The sequence below is a fragment of the Castor canadensis genome, chromosome 7 (genome assembly GCF_047511655.1).
Source record: "Castor canadensis chromosome 7, mCasCan1.hap1v2, whole genome shotgun sequence".
NCBI lineage: Eukaryota > Metazoa > Chordata > Mammalia > Rodentia > Castoridae > Castor > Castor canadensis.
Window position 1 is genome coordinate 137,037,098 of NC_133392.1, and position 15,278 is coordinate 137,052,375.

The following is a 15,278-nucleotide window of genomic DNA, read 5'->3' on the forward strand; positions in this document are numbered from 1 at the left end:
TTTATGCCAGATATCTATGCATGTTATACAATAAAAAGTTCTAGGCAAACAAAGGCAGAAAAATGTAACTGATAATCAAGGGAAAAGACAGACAATAGAAGTAGACCCATAAGTGATCCAGATATTGGAGTAATAAGATAAGGATGTTAAATAACTGTAATTAATTGAAATGAATTTTAAAAACAGAGGGAAATATGAACAATGAAATACAAAATAGATACTTTGAAAAGAGAATTAGAATTCATAAAAAGGAATCAAATGACCTGAGAACTATACAGAAAATAACATTTGCAGAGTGGGAGATTCTTTTACAGTGGAATAACAGCTAATAAGCAGAATTAACTTTTGTATATTTTTACCTAATCCAAACCCTATATATTAAAGTACAGAAAATTAATTGATCTCTCTTTTTGTATTTACAATAATTTCTTAACAAGGTTTGTCAAATCAAGTGTTTGACAAAGGAGGTGCATATCAAGACTGTGCCAATCTGGGCACCAGTGGCTCATATCTATAATCCTAGCTACTTGGGAGGACTGACAGAAGCCAGCCAGGGGAAATAGTTTGCAAGACCCCATCTCCAAAATAACCAGAGGAAAATGAATGAGAGGTGTGGCTCAAGCAATAGAGCACCTGCTTTGCAGCACAAAGCCCTGAGTTTTGTCCTTAATCTCATAAAAAAAAGAGACAGAAAAGACTCTGTGCCAAACAAATGTTAAACAGAGGAGGTAAACAGAGGAGGAGGGAAAAGATCTCCAACTCCCAAACATGTATTGGCTCAAATTTCAGGATGCTCCTGTAACTGGGGACCTGGGGTACAGCTCAGTGGCAGGGCTCTTGCCTTGCAATACAGAAGGCTGTGGGTCCCAGCAAGAAAACCTGTTGCTCTAACTACTCAGGAGGCAGAGATCAGGAGGCTCATGGTTCAAAGCCAGCCCAGGAAAATAGTTCATGAGACGCTATCTCAAAAATACCAAACACAAAATAGGGTTGCTAGAGTGGCTCAAGTGGTAGAGTACCTGTCTAGCAAGTGTGAGGCCAAGAGTTCAAATTCTAGTACTGCCAAAAAAAAAAAAAGAAGAAAAAAAAAAAAAGAAAACCTGTTGTTATGAGAAGGTGGAAGTTGAATTTCATATACCTATTATTTGGATGTGGCAGGCTTCCAGCTGGCTTTTCAGGGCTCCACCACTGGATGGGGGGACAGTAAAGTGTTATTCCTTCTGCTAAAAGGTTGTCAGAGCCATTTTCAGATGTAAATCTCAGCAGTGGCTGAGCCTATAGCAACCTCAATACATTAAATACTCCCCCAACCACCACCTACTTCAGAGCACCATGGCTAGCGTTGGAACCAGAAGACCTAAGTACTGTTAGAAACCTGGGATTCCCTTTGTAACCATTCACATCCTAGGCAGCGTTATGATGTGTTCTTCCATCTCAGGAAACAGAGACTCAGAAAATTAGGACTCCCCTCCCCCTCTCCAAGCTGTCCTGTTGTAGCAGGGAGGAGGGCCAGAAAAGAAATAGGCTGTGTTCTGACAAGACAAGGGGAAGGGATGGCAAAGCAGAGAGATAAAACTTAAAGAATTGAAGCATGAAGGTCACATAGTACTGAGGAAATGAAATAGCCAGTGAAGTCACATGCAGCCATATGTGGGTTGAGCTTTGCTTTTTGCTTCTGTAACCTGCTTGCAAGGGAATATAAGGTCAGACCCCTTTGTTCTCAGGGCTCAGCCTTTGGACAGGAGTCCACTGGGTCTGTGCCGGCACAATAAACGTTGCTTCCTGCTAAACTGCCTCAGTGTCCCGTATCTCAGCTTGAGATTCCCACAACACTGTCTTGTAGGGAGCAGAGAGCCCAAGCATTTCACTCCCCTCTCTTCACTTCTCATTCCAGAGAAGTCTGGCTTTTGATGAATAAGTGGCTGTGGTGGTGGCTGGCGATGCAACCTGGGCGACCAGCAGGGTGGAAATGAGATGTAGGTAGAGTTGATGCATATAAGCCAAAGCCACACAGGCTTCCAGGATGCTTGCCTCAGACAACAATTTAATTGATCGATAAACATGGGTGACCTGGCACCGGTGGCTCACATCTATAATCCTAGCTACTCAGGAGGCAGAGATCAGGAGGATCAAAGTTTGAAGCCAACCCAGGCAAATCGTTTGAAAGACCCTATCTCAAAAAAACCCATCACAAAAAAGGACTGGTGGAGTGACTCAAGGTGTAGGCCCTGAGTTCAGACCTAAGTACCTCAAAAATAAACAAACCAAAAGGGTAATTTCTAGTACATTGTAAATTTTCACCAGAGATATGTGAAAAGAAATGAGCATTTCAACACTGATGGAAACAAAGCTAAAAACAAAACAAAAACAAAAAGAACCTTCTATTAAACTGGTATCAATCATTTCATTAGCCTTGGCAATCAGGAGAATGAATAATCAAATGACATCCTCAGTGGAGGCTGCTAGGGCTGTCCTGGGACATGAAAGTCAAGAGGTGGAGTAGGTTACCCTTGAAACCTTGAAGAACAGTAGCAGTTTCGTTGGGCAGTGGTAAGCCACAGGGAGCAAACTGCCTTTGTAAAAATGCCAGCTGAAAAAAATATATAGATATCAATATGATTTGAAAGAAAGTGCAAAGTGTAACATTCCATTCCATTTAAATTATTTTGCTTCACTGGGTGCTGGTGGCTCACGCCTGTAATCATAACTACTTGTAGGGCTAGATCAGGAGGATTGAGGTTTGAGGCCAGCCTGGGCAAAAAGTTTACAAGACCCTGTCTCCAAAATAACCAGAGCATGGGCTGGTGGGGTGGCTCAAGTGTAGAGCACCTGTGTAACAAGCGTGAGGCCCTGAGTTTAAACCCCAGTACCACCACCAATAATAATAATAACAATAATAATAATAATAATAAATAAATAAAATAAAGTAACCAGAGCAAAATGGACTGGAGGCATGGCTCAAGAGGTAGAACGACGGCTACCTCTTTGTGAGTACAGGCTTTGTGAGTTCGAAGTCCTAAATTATTTTGCTTGGATTGTCAAATTTTTCTTGGAAATCAAGACATGACCAAAGCCTGGAATACACATGGGAGAAAGTACAGAGAGTTAGAGAGGCATAGGGATGAAATCCCAGCTCCCCCATGTTCCAATTCAGACCCTGAGAAAAGCCTGGCTTCACATGCCCGGTTTTTTTCCAGCTATAAATGAGGACACATTCATAAGGCATCTCATATACTGCCTGGATATATCAGAGGGTCAATGCATGGTGATGATCATCCTTACAATTGTGATGGGGGTAATATTTGAAGATAAAATGCACATTATTTTGAAGATTTTATTTTATTAATTTTTTTGCACAGTACCAGAGTTTGAACTCCAGGCCTTGCACTGGCTAGGAAGGCACTCTACCACTTGGGTCATGCCTCCAGCCCTGAAGATTTTATCTGCAGTTGAGCCTTCTATGAGAGATTTGCTTCTCTAGTGCTGTAGAAATAAAATGCAATATTTTATTGCAATAAAATGCAATAGGACTGAGTTTAAACGATGGCCTCTAAGCATTGGTCATATGCTCAGGAAAGACACTGAAATTATTCATCTACTTTTGAAATCTGAATATGTAAAAATGTATTTACATTTATACTTGTTCACAAGTGAAACAGAGAAGATGGAATGTAACAAGGAGAAACTAGCTGCACAGATGTCAGAGGTTTAGAAGTTTGAGATTCCATGCTATCATTTATTTTCTGTATAGTGAATTTGAACTTGTGCTGAAAATTTTGAATTTGTGCTAAAAAAAAATCTCCCTCTAGCCAATTCAGGGGATGGCCATTCTGAAAAGGCTGCTGTCATCACAAGATGGGACAAGCTTACACAAACAGGGTCACCAGCTTATGTCCCTTCCTAAAAGAAGTGCACACAGATTTCCATGGAAAATGGAAATAGAACAGAGAATGTTGTTTCAAAGAAGGGTCCAGGGCAAGGAATGTAGCTCGATGGTAGAACACTTGCTTAGCACACACAAGGCCCTGGATCCAAACCCTAGCTCCAGAAAACAAAAGTCTGGGAGAGTGGTTCAAGTCCAAGGCCCTGAGTTCAACCCTCAGTACCATAAATAGCAAATAAATAGGTTTCTTCTAATACTTTTTCCAACAGTGACTGTGATTAGCAATGGCTGGTCGGAGTTAAGCTTCCAAATTGATAGCCCATTTTTGTCTAAAACCCCAAGGTAGCACTATTTTCCAAGAAAACAAAAAATAAAGTTAAGTTTCTTTTCTTTTCTTTAAAAAATAGAACCAAATGGACCTTGTAGGAATTAAAAATATACTGCTTAAAATTAGGAACCAATAGCCAGGCACTTCTGATTTACACCTGTAATCCTAACAATCTGGGAGGGTGAGATTGAGAAGATCAAGGCTCGAGGTCTGTGGTTCCAGGTCAGTCTAGGCATATAGTTTGCAAGACCCCATCTCCAAAATAACCAGAGCAAATTGGACTGGAGGTCTGCCTCAAGCAGTAGAGCCCCAGCTTTGCAATTGTGACACCTGAGTTCAAATTCCAGTTCTACCAAAAAAAAATTAGGTACTTATTATGGGCTCAATAGCAGATTAGACATAGATTACAAAATTAGTACTTTTTTTGGCAGTACTGGGATTTGAATTTAGGGTTTCTCACTAGCTAGGCAGATGCTCTACCACTTGAGCTACACCTCCAGTCCTAAAATCAGCAAATTTGAGGGTAAATAATTAGAAAATATGCAAACAGAATATCAAGTGAATAAAAAATAAAATTAAAAATAATAGGGCATAAAGGAGAGATCAGTCAAAATACCAACATGGTTATAAATATAATGTTGGAAGAGAGGATAGAGAAAATAGGGACAGAGGGCATAGCTAAAGAAATAAGGGTGACTCACTCTGTGAATGCTAACACTCACCCCCTTGAGTGTGTATTTTTGTTCTATAATAAAACTTCCTTCCAGCTAGGCACTGGTGGCTTATGCCTGTAATCCTAGCTACTCAGGAGGCAGACATCAGAAGGATCACTGTTCAAAGCCAGCCCTGGAAAAATAGTTTGCAAGACTCTATCTCAAAAATCCCATCACAGAAAAAGAGCTGGTGGAGTGGCTCAAGGTGAAGGCCCTGAATTCAAACCCTAGTACTGCAAAAATAAATAAATGAATAAGTAAAACTTCTTCCTATTCCTTATTTTGTCTCTTCTCTAAATTCTTTCTCTGATGGTGACAAGAACCTGAAACAATGGGTAAGGAGTCTCAATCTGATTTCTCTATCTCTCCCCAAGAACTCTCCATTCCTCCCTGTTGGGCAAACATCATTGGTGAGCCAGCCAGGAAGTTATAAGGAATTGGTGCATTTTCTTATGGCTATGTCTATTCTTTTTGAGACTGGAACCAACCTGTCATAACTCTGTGGGCACAGGTAGAACAGTTAAAAGCCATTAGAGTTCTTACCATTCCAGGACTCCCATGAAAAGAAAAGTGGGTCACAGAGTGAGAGAGAGAGACATTAGTTTCTTCTGCACTCCACAAGAAAATCTCCATGCAGTGATACAGGCAGTAAAATGAACTATGTCTCATTCCTAGGACTTCCTCACAGGACTTAATTCATGACTCCTGTCTCAGCTGCCTCTCTGATGCATTGGCCAATCTCTGAAGCCTTCTATCATGCTACCTTCCCAACCTATAGATCCATTCTCTGACCTCTAAGCTCCCAAAGTCAGTCCTGCCTGCCCAAATTGCAGGCCCTGCAAACATGCCATACATGCCCGGATGCTGTTGCCTGAAGCCACACTTGGGTGTATAGGATTGGGTGCTCCCAGGAGTGGCCTGAATGAGCTTATGAGCCATCCCTCACAACCCGGTCTCAGTGGGCCTAGCACCTAGAAAAATGCTGACCTCATCCTGTGGGCTGTGCCCTGAGCCCTCCTCGCTACCTGGAGGGATACTAATATTGCAGTGAAGATGGAAGGAAGCCCAGTGGCCCAGTGGCGATCATGCTCCATCTCTGCTGGGTCAGCACTGTCCAAGTGCTCTTGGACCAAAGCCCAGAAAGAAGTCCTGAGCACTGTGGGAGTTTCTAAGTGGCAGTTACAGACCCTCTTAAGCCAGGATAGCCTTGGGATGCAAAAGTTTGGCTCCAATCACTGGGAAAGGTGATCAGGATCTCACGCTCAAGTTCTTTATTTGCATTTGTGGGCTTCTACCCAGATGCTGCCTCCATCCTGAATTTGGTCACAGAACCTACTTCACTCCAATGCTGTCTTCCAGCAACTTCTCAATCACCTAATTCATCATTCAGAGAAATCTTTCCTTTGAAATGCTGTACTTGATCTGACTTCCTCCACAGTGGATTCAATCGCTCATCCTATCTGTCTGATTAAAGGGGGAAGTCCTTTAATCGCTTCTCGCTCAGTCAACTCTCTGTTCTCCCCCTTCTTCAGTCTTTATGTCAAGAAGTAAAATGGAAAGTCACTTGATTTTCACTTGTATGTTGATGCCAAAGGGTTCAGTGATAGAGCACTTACCTAGCATGGTCAAGGGCCTGAGTTTGATCCTCAGCACTGCCAAAAAAAAAGTTGTCATGTATATTGATGCCCACTAGTGGCCTCCACAGCAAAGCATTTGATTATTGGTCATCATATATGTAACCCAAAGTTAATTGCTAGTTTGTTGCTAGCCCAAAAGGAACATCCCTCCTGTTCTTTACTTTTTTTTTTTTTTTTTTTGATGGTACTGGGCTTTGAGCTCAGGGCTTTGTGCTAGCTGGGCAGGTGCTCTACCACTTGAACCACACACCCCAGCCCTCCCTTTTGTTCTTAAGGAAAGTACATTTCACTGGCATTGGTGCATCACTGTCATTCTGAAACTCTGATGAGGTAGAAAGGTGAGGTAGGTAGGTAGGTAGGCATGAGCAGGAATAAGGAAATGCCCTGAGAACCAAGATTCCTTTCTAAAACCCCCAGATGGCCCACACCCTGGGACAATGTTTAAGATAATGGATCTATATCCTTCTTATGGAACCCATTGCCCATGCCAGGGTTAAACGGGTAAGGGCAGAGAGGCTTTTGACTTCTCATATCCCAGCAGCCACTGAGCAGTAGCATTTAGCGAGGAGTTACAGCGAAAGGCCTCTGTTTCATGCCACCTAGAAACCCCATCCTATTGGGTAAAACTACAAGCCCTGACAGCTTCCACATAGTTAATCCTTCCCTGAATTGCCTGCTTCACACCTTGAGGTGTCTGTCTCCACTTAGGCACTCAGTCCTTTTCTTGCACTGCCTGCCCCACCTTCTCAGGTGTACTTCTGTATTGCTAATAAATCACCCTTTACTGTCCTACTCTTCCTGGTTCTCTTGCTGCACTGGAGCCAGTGTCCTAATTTTAGATGCTGTACCCAGAACCAAGGAACATCTGGAACACCCCAATCATTTGTAACAGTTCTTTGGTAACCGGGATGCCAAGATCCCAACATGACCGCCCTGCAGATGAGGGATGACCAATCCTGGGGATAGGTCATGTGAGTCTCTTCTTTGGAAGTGACTGCTTTAGTCTTTTTTCTTCTCCTTTTAGGTCATTGAGATACAAGTAGACTTACCATCATGAACGACATTCCTTCCATACCCCTTGGGCATATAATCTGCCATTGTAAAAGGGACCTAAGTCCTCAAAAACCTTTCTTCATTTTCTTTTGCTTTCAAGAGCTGGCATATTACCTATGCCCTCTTGGATCAATTGACATCTTGGTTTCTAGACTGGGTAGGGGAGTTACTATATGTCTTCAAACTAAGTTGGGCTTTTGCCCAACCAGGAAAGTTTAGATTCTGTTACTTCGTGGTGTTAAGCAGCCAGGAAGGAACACAGGGCACCCAGGGAAACTAGGGTGTTTGAGATCTCTGTTGCAATTTGCATAAGAATAAGAGGTATTCCCCAGTACAATAATGTGATAATAAAAATACAATGAAATTTAAAAGAAAAAATAAAAGAATATTGACTCTCTCATGGTGCCCCCTAGGGAGAATTCGGGCTGACTAGTCTATTTGTAATCATAGACCTATGACTAAAAAGAATGATTTGCTATTGAAAAACAGCTTGGTCTAAATATCTGAGTGCACTCTGATTTAATGTAATTGTGTTTTGTGTTCTTTTAGTTTCTTGTAAACCTGTGTCTATGATGATTAACCTTCTAGAGACTAAAAATCCGATGGCTGTAGCAACAATCCTGCTAGAGACTTACCTGTATGAGGATCCCTGGGCTCCAAAGGAAAGATACAAATGGCTACTCCAGCACTCTGGGTGACTGTAGGTCAGTAGGGTCTTCATGGAGGTGTCAAAGTGTCCTATTCCATGACCTACCATAGTCTCATGGGGAATCACATCAGAAGAACATATCCTGTTCCTGGTTGGAATAAACTCGAGCAGCTCTTCCAAAAGGTGCCCAGTCTGCACCTTGAGCTATCCCACATTCCTTGCTGTTGGGGCCTTCTGAGACATGTAAAAAGGGGATATGTGGCCCATCGGTGACCCTCTAGGGAGGAATCTGCATTAAGCAGCATACCCTACTAACCCAAGACATTTCCCTAGCTTTGACTCCTAATTCAGCCATAAGACAAGCCTCTAACAAAATAAATCCTAGAATAGCATGGGCAAAACTTAATCTGCCCTGGAATTCCTACAATAATGGGCTAGGGTACCTGCAGCTGCTTCATTTTTGCATTCTTTTAGCTCATCTTATGCATGCTTAAGTTGATATTCTTGTTTTGTGTGTGTACTTGTGTATGTGTATGTGAACATCTCTTAGGCTACAATACACAAATTTTTTGCTTCTCTATTTTCACCCCTCCTCTTCAGCTCCCTTTTCTAAGAAAATTGGTTATTCAGTGTCATTCTCTCAAACTAGTCCTAGCTGAAATGCAGACATTCAAGAGCTAATTATATCATACTGGCTTGGGACTAAGGAAAATAAGTGTAAGAGAGACACATTTTTCAATTTTTATTTTTTGGCAGTACTGGGGTTTGAACTCAGGGCCTCAAGCTTGCTTGAGATGCTCTACCACTTGAGCCACTCTACCAGCCCTGGTATGTATTGGGTTTTTCACTAACTATTTGCCTAGGCTAGCTTCAACTGTGATCCTCCTGATCTCTGCCTCCTGAGTAACTAGTATTACAGGCATGAGCCACCAGGCACCCGGTTCAAAAGAGACATTTTTAAATCCAAGTAGCAGCTGGGTGCAGTAGTTCACACCTGCAATCTCAGCTACCTCATGAGAGGCTATAGGTAGGAGGATAATAATAAAATTAGCCTTGGGCAAAAACGTGAGACCTTACCTAAAAAATAACTAGAGCAAAAGAGGGCTGGGGTGGTGGTGGCTTAAGTGGTAAAGCAGCCTGAGTTCAAACCCCAGTATCATAAACAAACAAACAGACAAAAAACCCCTAATTATAAGCAATTAAGTTTGCTTATAAATACTTAAAGAGCTTTTAAAAAGTTGTTCACATATTTTAAAAATGGGTTTTAAAAAACAGAACTCAGGATGCGGGGAAAAAGGAACCCTCTTACACTGTTGGTGGGAATGTAAACTAGTACAACCACTCTGGAAAAAAATCTGGAGGCTACTTAAAAAGCTAGACATTGATCTACCATTTGATCCAGCAATACCACTCTTGGGGATATACCCAAAAGACTGTGACACAGGTTACTACAGAGGCACCTGCACACCCATATTTATTGCGGCACTATTCACAATAGCCAAGTCATGGAAACAGCCAAGATGCCCCACCACTGAAAAATGGATTAAGAAAATGTGGTATCTATACACAATGAAATTTTATGCAGCCATGAAGAAGAACGAAATGTTATCATTAGCTGGTAAATGGATGGAATTGGAGAACATCATTCTGAGTGAGGTTAGCCTGGCCCAAAAGACCAAAAATCATATGTTCTCCCTCATATGTGGACTTTAGATCAAGGGCAAACACAACAAGGGGATTGGACTTTGAGCACATGATAAAAGTGAGAGCACACAAGGGAGGGGTGAGGATAGGTAAGACACCTAAAAAATTAGCTAGCATTTGTTGCCCTTAATGCAGAGAAATTAAAGCAGATACCTTAAAAGCAACTGAGGCCAATAGGAAAAGGGGACCAGGAACTAGAGAAAAGGTTAGATCAAAAAGAATTAACCTAGAAGGTAACACACACGCACAGGAAATCAATGTGAGTCAATGCCCTGTATAGCTATCCTTATCTCAACCAGCAAAAACCCTTGTTCCTTCCTATTATTGCTTATACTCTCTCTACAACAAAATTAGAGATAAGGGCAAAATAGTTTCTGCTGGGTATTGAGGGGGGGGAGAGGGAGGGGGCGGAGTGGGTGGTAAGGGAGGGGGTGGGGGTGGGGGGAGAAATTACCCAAGCATTGTATGCACATATGAATAATAATAAAAAAAAGTAAAATACTCTTAGAAAAAGAAATAGAACTCAGCACAATAAAGGGGACAACTGTCCTCTGTCTTTTTATCTTAAAGTGCCCCTGATATCCCAAAAAATTACAAAAATTAAAATTAAGATCCACTACTCTTACCTCAAGACTGGTGGAAACTGGCTTTCTGGTGTTCAGCCACAGACGTGGAAGCCAAAGCCATGGAAGATAAAAGGTCTAAAAGACAGCCAATATTTTGACCTTTGCTCTCCAAGTTATGCCAGGGCCCAGTGGATGATAGGACTCTTCAAAAAAAGTACCCTGAACTGGGAAGTCACCCATCCTCTTGATTACAGAGGATGTGGAGGCCCTGGAGGTTGAACTCTAAGCACTGTACATTATGCAAAAAGGAGGGTCACTGGAGAAAAGAATGTCCCCACTGCTTCCAAATCCACATGGTCAGCAAAATCCTGACCTGTCCTAGTAGATACACAAATGATGGTGGAAAAAAGACTAAAGGAGGTAAGGACCTCCTCACAAGGCCCTAAAAGTAACCCCTAAGGGAGCATCGGCTGATCTTAACAGTAAAAGGGAAAAGGTTGATTTTTGGTCATCAACTTACTTGTTTGTTTTGTGGTACTGGGATTTGAACTCAGTGATTTGTATATGCAAAACGGTTGCTCTACTATTTGAGCCACACCTCCAGTTCATTTTGCTCAGGTTATTTTGGAAAAGGGTCTTGCTTTTTGCTCAGGTTGGCCTTAAACTGCAATCTTCCTGATCTCATCTCTCCAAGTAGCTGGAATTATAGGAATGAGCCACTGATACCAGTTAACTACTTAGTCTTGAACACTCAAAAGTAGGTATAACAAAAGAGTGAACTTTATGATAAAACAAAGGAGAGAGAGCTAAATTAAATCTAAAAATGTTATGCTAGCTATTATAGAATCTATTCAAAAAGGACACCAGTAGTTCTGGTCACACCTGTGGTGTCTTAATCTACAGCCATAGGAAGTCCAGACTCCCTGGTGTCACTGTTTTGTTTTGTTTTGTTTTACAGTACTGGGGCTTGAACTCAAGGTCTTCACCTTGAGCCACCCCACCAGTATTTTTGTGATGGGTATTTTTCAAGATAGGGTCTCATGAACTATTTGCCTTCAAACCATAATCCTTCTGATCTCTGCCTCCTGAGTAGTTAGGATTGAGGTGTGAGCCACCAGTGCCCATCTTGGTTTTTTCAGAGATACAACCTTTGGCTTGTCTTAGTTTTGCAATGAAACTAAATGGCTCCATTCAATTAAAAAAAAAATCTAATAGCCAGTTCAATTTGAGAGGCTGTTAAATTAGTCCAGTGCTCTCTCATCTGGTTCCTTCCATTTTTAGAGCACTTGGTAGCCATTATTCTACTCTTGGTATTTAGTCCCTGCATTCTTAACCTTCTTGTAAAGTTTCTATCTTCCAGATTTCAATCGTTTCACTCTAAAATGATGGTCCTGTAAGGTTCCAGCCCGTCCCATCTTCAGAGTTACCCGTGGTGCCTCTAACCCCTAGATCAGAAAGCCAGAGACTTTCACTCCCAAGGAAGTCAGGGTCAGGTAACTAACCTCAGCAGGAAGAAGTTCCAGAAGCAAGACCTTTTCCCTTCTTTCACCCTTAAAGATTAAGGTGAAATGAGGCAGGCTAGATAGCATAGGAAAGCAGCAACTGCAAGGCAGGAAAAACTAATGCAACAGCAGAGTCGTGTTATGGTAGGATGTCAAACAATGAAAAAACAGACCTTGTCAGAACCAGCAGAGGCCAACATGGCTGACCGAGACAATGGCTGACTCCTCTGCTTTACTGCAATGGCACTGCCTTATGATTAGCTTTGCAGAATTGGCTGTTCCCATCTGATGACTTGACAGACCCAAAAACCCCATATAAAGATAGAAAAGGAGAATAGACCCTATTCTGGAAATTCCCTGACCCATTTCAGGAATTCCTACCTTTTCCCTTCTTTAGCTCATGAACAATCCTCCCTTCCATAAAGCTTGCTCATGAAAAATGCTGCCCCAAGCTTACTCCTCGAGTGTGTACTTTTCCTCTGTAATAAAAGTTCCTCCTAATTCTCCCCCAAAAAAAGAAGAAAGGAAGAGAAAAAGAAAGAAGAAGCTTGGGATAATGCTACATTCCTGTAATCCCAGCACACCAGAGCAGAGGCTGACGCAGGAGGATTTTGAAGGGGGATGGCAGTTTTTCAAAACTAATGGAAGACACTGATCCACAGAATCAAGAACTTCAGTGAAACCCAGGCAGAACAAAACAACCAGACCAAACAAAAACTTCATAGGAACATCATAGTCACAGTTGAAATCTAAACAGTAGGAAGTCTTAAATGATACAGAAGAAAGACACATTACAGAATAAAGAAAAACTAAGATACAAATAAAAGCATTTAATAAAGTGCAACACCCATGCATGACAAAAAGTCTAAGCAAATGAGGACTAGAAAGGAATTTCCTATTCCAACTAAAGCTATTTGACAAAAAACTCTACAGATCATATTCTTAATTATGAATTTTGAATCCTTTACCCCTGAGACCACAAAAAAGATAAAGATGCTTAGTATCTCCATGTCATTTGACATTTTACTGGAGATTCTAGCCAGAGCAATGAAGAAAGAAAATGAAATAAATGTTTAAAACACTGGAAAAGAAGTAAAATTATCAATATTTGTAGTTAGATGACTGTGTACAAATCCAATGAATTGACAGACTATTAGAATTTACAAATGAATTTACCAAGATCACTGAATACAAAATCAAAATGTAATAAAATAGCCATAAATAATTTGAAAAGAAAATAGAATATTAGTTACCATAATGTGTATATACTCAGGCACACACAAATCCTATGAATAAATCCAACAAAAGATGTTCAAGACCTTTGAACTAAAAACTACAAAATATTAAAGATATATTCTTGAAAGGGGGAGAAGAAACCTTGGGGGGAAGTAGAAGTAGGCTTTGTGTGACTCAGTGAATGAGAGGATTCAGGGCAATAAAGAAGGGATTATGTTTAGTAAAGAGAAAGTGAGGGAAAATTCTGAGACCCAATAAAGAAGTGACAGGAAATCTAAAACACATGAAGAATTGGAAAGGTAACATGGCGAACAGTACTGGACAAGTGGCAAGGACTGCCAGGACAGGGGAGGGAAGCAAAAACTAGGAGCAATCACAAATTGGGGCTCCTATAGAGGCCCCACTGCATTGACTAGATGGACAATGGTCATATAGGATTGTAGTGGCTGGAGACAGTGACTGACGTGGGCCACTGAGAGGACTGTGGGAGATCCCACCATCTGAGAAGAGGAAGAAGACCAGTTGTGTATGGTGTCAGGAGGAAGCCAGGGCTGAGGTCGCAAGACAAGGGTGGCAAGTCACTTTCAACACTCCTCTCCCAGCACAGGTCTCAGAAATTCAACTGCTCCACCCATACACTCTGAGGCATCCTAGATATGATCAGGTCTTGCATGTTTGCCATGCCCCTAGCACAGATTGAACTGAAATCCATAGGACTGATGCCTGGCATCACCTACAAAATGTAGAAGATCTACAGTGAGAGGGACTTGCTATGCCCAGACATTGACCAGGCAGGCACTGGATATGAAGACAGAGGGGTCCTGGAATTAGTAAGTGTCCTCAACCCAAACACCTCAGCTAGGAGGAATATTTTTTTTTAATATGTAGCCCAGGCTGAACTGGATCTTCATGGCCCTTCTGCCTCTTGAGTGCTGGGTTTACAGGTGTTGGCTACTATGTCTGTTTTAGGAGGTTTTTTTTCTTTTTTTTCTTCTTCTCCTTTGTCTATCCTGTCATTTTTTTTTTCTATTTCTCATTTCTTTTTGTATTTTCATCTTACTTTATTATACTCTTTTTATAGTGGTACTGGGGTTCAAACGCAAGGTACACATTTGCTATGCAAATGCTCTACCACTTGAGCTATATCCCAACCCCTATTTTATCATACTTTAATAGGATTTTTCTATCTTATACTTCTTTTTTTATGTTATTAATTTTTTATTTTTTGTTTCTTTTACACTATTTTTGATACCTTCCCTTCTTTTATTATTAGTCTTCCTTCCTTCCTTCCTTTCTTTCTTTCTCTCTTTCTTTTTTCTCTTTCTGTCTCCCTCCCTCCCTCCTTCCCTTCCTTCTTTCCTTTCTTCCATATAGCTCAGGCTAGTCTTGAACTTGTGATTCTCCTTCCTCAGTCACCCAAGAGCTGAAATTACAGACATGTACCACCATACCCAGCTAAAATATGAGATGTTATTTTTAATTGATAGTTATGATATTTCTGTATTTGTCTTGTTTTGATGTTGTTTTTGTTTCCATTGCTTGTTTCTTTCCTTCTGAGTTCAACTGGGTCACAAGCTTGCATATCAAACACAGTGGGCATGATATACCAGTGAGCTACACCCACAGTCCATTTGAGGGAAATCGCACTTAAGTCCAACCACAACCTAGTCCTTCTTGTATGTTTGCAGATACTTCAACTTAAAGAATAGAGACAATAAGCCCCCAGCCAACAACCCAACCCCAAGTAAACATGCCTGGGGAGGGCCTGAGAGTTCTCCTGGATATTTACTTCCATAGCAACAGCAAAGAAAAAAGACATGACTTTTGTAGACACCACAGCTACAAGGGGCCTCAACATAGATTGCTCCCATATCATTTCAGGTGGCACATTGTTGACAAGACTGAAGGAGTAACCACACAGGGTCCACCATATTCTTTGTTGTCTACACCACACTTGGTTGAACTATCAAAGAAACCCCACTCTTGCATGAACTCAGAGAGAGTGAG